Source organism: Gossypium raimondii, chromosome 1 (assembly GCF_025698545.1).
Source record: "Gossypium raimondii isolate GPD5lz chromosome 1, ASM2569854v1, whole genome shotgun sequence".
Taxonomy (NCBI): Eukaryota; Viridiplantae; Streptophyta; class Magnoliopsida; order Malvales; family Malvaceae; genus Gossypium; species Gossypium raimondii.
The window spans coordinates 32392160-32398578 of NC_068565.1; the positions used below are offsets into that span (position 1 = coordinate 32392160).

General features: G+C 33.1%; 1 long non-coding RNA gene across 1 annotated transcript; it reads left to right on the forward strand.

The window, feature by feature from the left end:
- Window positions 1-2449: 2449 nt before the first annotated feature.
- LOC128042367 (uncharacterized) lies at window positions 2450-5724 on the forward strand. The gene is made up of 2 exons (XR_008197668.1): window positions 2450-3911; window positions 5434-5724. It is a non-coding gene; the product is annotated as an uncharacterized LOC128042367 (long non-coding RNA).
- Window positions 5725-6419: the final 695 nt, after the last annotated feature.

Sequence of the window (6419 nt, forward strand, 5' to 3'; positions counted from 1 at the left end):
GGCTCGGCAAAGACCACTTGATGGAAAATTCAAAGTCATCATCGAGTTTACTGTGGACTTGGATGTACTTCCCCTAATTTAGGCGAAGGTTGAAACATTGGTTTACGGTAATACTCCTCACCTTTTCTCTAGAGGAGAAGTAGTAGAACCCCGATGAGTTCTCCCGATTGTGGCTTTTCAACTAGTACAAGTGCTGGAAAACGGCGAACAAGGGAACCTCATTACACTGACAACAATCGATGAAGTATGCCACAACGATCCACCATAAGAAACCCAAAAGTTGACCAGGGGAAACTTTGTAGTCCTTAAGCAGGCAGCAGAAGAAATGGTGCAATGGTAGATGGAACTTAGCCTCGAAAGCGTGAAGGAGGAGTAAGAAGCTATCCTTGTTGACTTTGCTCAACCTATGAAAACCCTACATGATAGAAAACTCGTACGAGAAATGAGGAATCTTTATCCCCCATACGGTCAAACTCGCCACATTTCCTTTATTTTTGTAATACAGGCATAGAAGTTGTCCGTCACTAGAACCCTCAATGATCGTTTTGGTGGTGGATGGCTTGGGATTATTCAGTTATCGACTCCTCTCATTCTCGGCATGTCAACGAAGAAAAGAAAAGAAACAAGCAGAGAAATATTTTTACCTTGAGAGAAATCTTCAACTGGTTTTGATTTTGAAAGTGTTAGAAATAAATTTAGGGTTTCAGAGCATCCCCTTCTTAAAGAATTTTTTTTTTGCGATATGAAAATTCCAATAACGAAAAAATCTCAACGATCAGATCCATGCAAGCACGATCTACCCATACATGTGGCAAGGTAGGCGTTAGGTTCTAATAACTCGCAGCGTACCCAACAAGTTGCATTTAAACTCAACATGATGATTCCAATAACCAAAGAGTCTCAGCGGCCAGATTCATGCGAGCATGATCCACCCATACAAGTGACAAGGCAGACGTCATGTTCTAACAGCTCGCAACATACCTAACAAGCCACACTTAAACTCGATATGATGGATCTACGAAGCGCCACTTTGTAACCCTCTTCAGACCCACCAATGGGGGACTATGGTTATACATCAATGACCATCAACTTGAGTCTCAGATAGGATCCGTGTCACCTACCCGTGACCTGGACAGGTCCCACTAGATGATCAAGTGAGAAACGAACCGCGAAAGGATAGCAAGGGGTGTTTGCGGACCCAGCTCACATAGTAGGCTCGCGGATCTAGCTCGCACGAACCAATGGAAGGTCGCGGTCTCAGCTTGCATGCGTCTAAGGAGCTTGCAAAAGAGGGATCGTGTGCTCCGCAGGCAACCCAGAAGGAAACACATGCCTAGCCAGCCTGAAGCTCGCACTGAATGTCAGTACTAGGAACAGAAAGAACCGCGTGCTTCGCAAGCAACCAAGAGCGAAACACGTGTCCAACAAGCTTGAAGCCCGCACGGAATGTCAGTGCTAAGAAGGGCGAAGTCAAGACAAAATAGTAGGGTCCTATCGTGAGTTGTGATAACATGTATAAATACCCGAATACTCCCATTACTAAGACACGAGACAAAATTACTCAACACAACTAAATTAAAACTTAATTTACTTGAACTTGAATATGTTAATAAAGTAATAAATATGAAAATCAAGTTTACAAAGATTGAAAAAAAAAACATATTAATTAGTTACACACCTATTTATAAGCTGGCCTACTTGTCGAAGCATAAAAATTTAGGAGGATAAGCAAAAATATTAGATTTAAAAATAGTCTTAAACAAAAATTTAATTCCATTTGAACTAAGCTCAGTTTAGTTTATTTTTCTAATTTTGCAATGTAAAAATTAAGTTTATAGTAATAATAGTACTGTAATTGTAATGCAAACAGTAAAAAAAACATAAGACATTGAGTTTTTTGATCACCTTGCTTGCTCAATCTTGACACATTGAGTATTGGTCAAAGCTTTACTTTGATCAAACTTCAACCAGATCATAGTCGGTTTTTTCCGTACAATATGTATATGACACGTCAGCATCCACACGTTATCTTTTTGGTTAAAAATATAAAAAGTCACCGTATTCTTTATAAATTAAAATTTTAGTTTCTATATTTTTATGTTTAAAAATTTAATTTTTACTTTTTAGATTTTTAAATTATTAACACTGTTAAAATTATTTTTAAATTTAAATATATTATAATGTTATTTTTATTTACATAATTATTAAGTGAATTTTTTATTTTAAAATCTCATACCAATAAATTTAATAAAAAATTAAATAATATTAAATAAAATTTAGAAAGTGAAAAGTTAAAAATAAAAATATAAAAACTAATACTTTGACTGTTTTAGGTCAATAAACAATTGTTGTGTTTCGTAATAGTAGAATAAATACAATAATGAAAATCAAAACAGAATGCAAATTAAAGTTTTATTTTAATGAAAACAAAAATATCATTACGCTTCGGTCTTGGTTAATCAATTTTTCATATTATTTTCTATTTCTGTTTTGCAAAGAAAATTGAAATATATGTGAACTTTAAAATATATAATTATTGGGCATTCTGACTTTTGAGCATTTATTCTGTGGAAAAATTATAAGTTGACATGGTCTTTGTTGGTTTGGAAATATTTTACGTTTTTTTTCTTTAGTAGTAACAAAATAAATATGATATTAAAGTCACATGCTTTGATTAAATCCTTAAAATTCAATTATAAAGCAAAATTGCAGATGGGTTGCATCTCCAGTTATCCCCTAATAAAAGCTAAACCCCAAAAGAATATAATTTAAACAGTAAGGGGGAAAAAGAACCCAAATCTGCATTGGGTTATGCATACGAACAAAACAAACTGTTTTCTTCCTAAAGAAAAAGAGAGCCATTAATGACCTTTTACAGAAATAAAGAAGAAAACATGATAAACAAAAAAGGGTAGAAAACCCATTTTTGCAACTCCTCTAATATTCATCCTTTGTTAAAAAAAAAAGAAAAGAAAAGAAAAGAGTTTTGTATTTGTTTAATGTGCTAAACGAATAGGTAGGAAAGCTAAAACGAGGAAAAGGGTATCTAGAAAAGAAATGCAAAGACGAAATCAAGAAGGAAACACCATGGAATTGGTGTGTGTTGGCGGGGAAGTAAAACAGGGTTTATTGCTGCAGAAACAGGAAGAGAAGACGAGTTTGAGGACTCTCTTGAGGACTTGGCCACGTAAAGGAATCCAACGAGGCGCTACGCCAGTTGCCACAGCAGCAGCACGTAGGGGATATCCAGGAAGCCCCGCAGTTGTAGGTCGGTAAGTGGGCGCATCCATTGATTGCAAGTGGGCAGCGAGAATATGCCGGGGAGGATCGTTGGCTTTTGGATTTTCAGTTTGGCACACAACCAATTATAAAAGCGTGGGCAAACCGAGTGAAGCAGCGTGTGAAGGCCCAAGGGGCCTAGTCCTCTCACCCTACCATTCAATTCCTTTCCAATTTTCCAAGCAGCCAAATACACGCTTACTACACAGCTGGGTTGGTTCAATGTAAACCTATTAATATGTCATCTATATATTTCCAAAACGTTGCTTCTTAAAGCTCTTACCCTTTAAATTTTCCCTCTACAATCCCCAATACATGGTCATTTCTTCCTTTTATATAGGCATAATAACTTTTTTTGTCCTCAAAATTTATAAAAATAATCATTTTAACCCCATTTAATTTTTCTGTCTCTTTTTATATCAATGATTTAATAGCACATTGTTAAGTATCAGAGTTTAAAGGCCCATTTATATCAATGGCGCCTTCAATGCGTTAAATTTTCAAAGTGTAAAATTTCCCAACATAAACCTAGCCATATATTGGTGTGATTGGCACACCACCAATGAAATGACCACAAAATTTTGATAGGAGTTCCAAGGACCAACGAACAGATAGGAAGCTCCAAAATAAAGGTATCTTCTTATCCTCTCAATTCTTTACTTATTATTATTATTTATTTTGTTTTAAGTATAAATATAAATATATTTTTATTTAATATAAATAACATAATCCTAATATATTATTATATAATATAATATAAATAAATTTTTAGTATAAATAAATTTTTATAATTTTTATTTATAATTTAACATAATTATATTTTGTTATTTAATTTATAAAATATTTTGATATTTAATTATATATACATTTTAACTTAACGTCCTTAATACTACACTAATTTTTTATTCTCATCTCATTGCAACTAAAGCCTCATCCTTTGTAAATCATATGTAGTAGGCAATATCCCATACGCAAACAGCTCCATGTATAACTTTCCACCTTAGGTACCACATTTCCCTGTCCTAATACGGCCTTGGTCGAACAATGAGAACTCCTCATCAATCATACTAATAGGAATGCGAAGAACAAATTCAACACCCACTACATAACTTATACTAATTGTAATAATACTCTTTCGTATAATCTCTTTATCTAATCCTTTATTAACATTCATCTATCCAACCCAACAACAAAGGAATGCCTAAATACTTTTCATTCTCAATGCTCCGTTTAACTCCAAGGTTGTTCAAGAGTTCCCCTCTTGTTGTATACATTTGATATCTCCCATACTAGAGCTAACGGAAATCCTCCGTTTTGTTTTTACATCATCAAGTATACACCTATTTTACGGGCCATGCTACCCAACCAAATGTAAATATCCACCTCAAATTTAGTCCCATTTAAAATATAGGACAAGTTCGGGCTCAAACTTTCGAAGCCTAAGCTTGGATTTTCTCAACCCATTTTTTAAATTTGTAATTATTATATTATGTTATTTTTTTTATTATGTAATTCATAACACGTAAAAAATAAATCTATAGTAATATATAATACTACAATGTAAGCATTAGAAAAATGTTAAGTTGTTTATATATAAAATTTTAATAAATAAAAAATATATAAAATTATTAAATAATATAAATATTTTTTAAAATTTTAAAAAATAATATGGATGTGACTAAAATAGATTTAGGTTAACCATTTACAAATATGGATGGGCTTTGAGCAAATTTTTTGGCCCATATTTTGGGCCAAGTTGAACTTGAGTAAATATAAAATATGTTAATATCATACTTAAATTGTATTTAGATTGGACTAGGCTTGCCCAAGAATACCTCTAACCGAGTAAGGCAAGTGCTTTGATTTTGGTATTTTTTTATAACATGCATGGTAGAGAAAAACCCTAAAATCCTAACTTTTAGTCATGTACTGTGACTTTTTTTTTGGGAGACCAACCTCATATTTTTGATAGCTCTCATTCATAGGGTTCCAAAGAAACATGTTTCACTTAATTTGGTAATTGAGTGGATTTAAAGTTATGTTTATTCTTGCTTTATGAGTTTTATTGTTTTGAACATCTTAACTCTAATGTCACCAGCTGCAAAAAAAAAATTTACGACTAAGTTATATTTTGATCTCTTTTGTTTATTGGAGGTCATTCGGTCCGACAAGACTGGGTCATTGCTTGAAAAGGACTTAAAACTCATCTTCTCCAATCCTAGTTAAACTGTATTTTTACCAGGATAATTATTGTAAGTACTAGAGAATAAAGATGTTTAGAGTTTAAATTTCTTAGAACTCTCTTGTTGTAGATGAGAACTAATCTCAGCTATTGATGTAATTCAATCTGTATTGTTGGATTTGGGGAAGCTCAACTATAACTAGAGCCCTCTCCTTTCATTTGTAATCATTTTATTCTTTGAATTAAAAATACTTTTGAGAGCATTTACTTGGTGTGCTATTCTTTTATTGTGGTTTTTTTGTTCATTCGTGGCTTCTTTCTCTTTTCAAGTTGCTTCTACTTTATTTTCAATGCCTTAGAGAATTTTCGAGAGAACTCTCACTTTTCGAAAGTTAGGTTGATTTAGGCGGATTTGAAGTAAAGAAATTGTTGGAAAATATGTAATTTTTGGAAACTTTGAGGCATATTCTCGATTGGTAAAGGTGGAGAGTTGAATCATAAAATTATAGTTTTATGTTCTACTCCATAAGACCTTTACAATGGTATATCATATGCTCAAAATGGTTAAGTGATGAATGAGAAATTTATGCTCAAAGTAAGCCATTTGTGAATATTTGTTGAGGAAAAGAAAAACTTAGATCTCCCATTAGTTAAATAAGGTTCCTAACAAGAAAAGGGACAAGGCACCATATAAGTTATGGAAAGGTAGAAAACCTTCGTACAACTACTTGAAAGTGTGGCGATGTCTTGCAAAGGTAATGGCTCCATCACCAAATCAAATGAAAATAGGTCCTAAAACAGTGGATTGTATTTTTATTGGCTATGCAGATCATAACAATGTATATAGGTTTCTTGTGTATGAATCAAAGAATCCTGACATTCACAAGAATACTATATTGGAATCAAAGAATGCTTTATTCTTTGAAAATATCTTCCCTTGTAAAGCTAGAGAAGTTTA